The following is a 1,687-nucleotide window of genomic DNA, read 5'->3' as shown; positions in this document are numbered from 1 at the left end:
AACATATCCTCTTAAAAAAAACTGTGAACCAAGGTACCAGTCTGAAATGGATAATGGTACTTATAAGATTGGTGAAGAAAATTGTTATTCATAAACAATATTTGCACAGAAAAGGCTACATACTTAAGAGATCCAGTTTAAAATTCTTCACTGATAACAATTGAAAGGTATTTTCAACTAGACATCATAATGAGTTTTTAGTAGAATTGTTTTTGAAGTCTATAATGTACTACTTTAGCTCTTGATAAGTTGATTAGGTTGTATGTCTCGGAGTGCAGCCAAATCCATCAAAGGGTTGATTAGCTAAGGTGTTGCATGGTGTAGCAAAGTCCATGAAAAGATTGATTAGCTTAGGTGTTTCATAGTGCAGAAGTCCATAAATAGGTTGTTTAGCTAAGGTGTCTCATGGTGCAGCAAAGGCCATCAAAACATTGATTAGCTAAGATGTCTCATGATGAAATACACATAATCAAATATATTTTTAATGTTGCTCTCATTTCTCTATTCACCAATGGCAGGAAAGAAAGGTATGGGCCTTAGTGAACTTAATGTCACATTATTACACATTGATAGCCTACTCTAGGTAGAAAGATGTGCAAATTAAAGAAACTATGAACAATTTAAGGATTAACACAGAAAAAAATTGTTAGTCTGATTATTAATTCCAAAGCTTTAGCCAAGAAGCTATTGACAAGATCTCACAGAGAAATTAGAACCAGTCTTGAAAATCAGACATAACTCATTCAGCAATGCCTGAACAGGAACTGGAAGGTGAAACAGCAGACTGTCTATTTCAATAAAGCATCTATACAATTCTAAGTGGGATGATTTGGCAGAAATCATAACTTTGCAGCATAGTGCATGGATAGCTGCTAACACCCAATACAGAGTAGTAACAAATGTGCATTTAACCTAGGTTGACAGACTTTCTTTCATTTCACAATTCTTGCTCATTATTCATTCTTGTAAGAACTTGACTCTTTACATTCATTTAGTGCATAGTTCTAATGTTGCAAAATGATGACTTCACACTTTACTGCTCTTGTACACGAGTTTGAAACTACTTAGTAATGAATCCAATATAACCTAAAAAACATGTAGTGTATATATATATATATTCACATATAACATTTGAAGTATTGAATATAAATATACAGTGCTCCAGATAATTTTTGCCATGATCAGTATCATGGACAAGTATCTGTATGCTGGTTTATGTATTGACTTAATCATTTAGAAGAGTTTGAATGTGTCAGTATTATATTATTACGTAGTTGGACACAAGAAGGTACTACAAAAACACACATAATTTACACATTTATTTTTAATTCTCTGTATGGTTGTGAAAGCCTCATCCTTCTGTTTTTAGCAGTGTTCCACATTTTAATTGCAGGACTGGGATCATACAGTGTATAACGAATTTATTGTTATGTGGTTTATTTTTTAATATGAACGTTGTTTAGATTCAATTTGTATTTAAAAATATGCGTAACTTATAGTGTCATATATGTATTGCGTGTAACGAATTTGTTGTATATTTATTTTAATGACAACGTTTGTTGCGAGTGAGTTGATATGTAAAAACGTGCCTAGTTTACCGTGTTAGTTACGTATGGTGAAACTCCCGCCAATTCTCCAAGGTTGTAGAATATTGTTGCGTTAGCGAGGTCACGTGACTAGTATCTCG

The sequence above is a fragment of the Limulus polyphemus genome, unplaced genomic scaffold (assembly GCF_000517525.1).
Source record: "Limulus polyphemus unplaced genomic scaffold, Limulus_polyphemus-2.1.2 Scaffold14248, whole genome shotgun sequence".
Taxonomy (NCBI): Eukaryota; Metazoa; Arthropoda; class Merostomata; order Xiphosura; family Limulidae; genus Limulus; species Limulus polyphemus.
The sequence above is the reverse complement of the archived record's forward strand: the minus strand, read 5'-3'. Positions refer to the sequence as shown.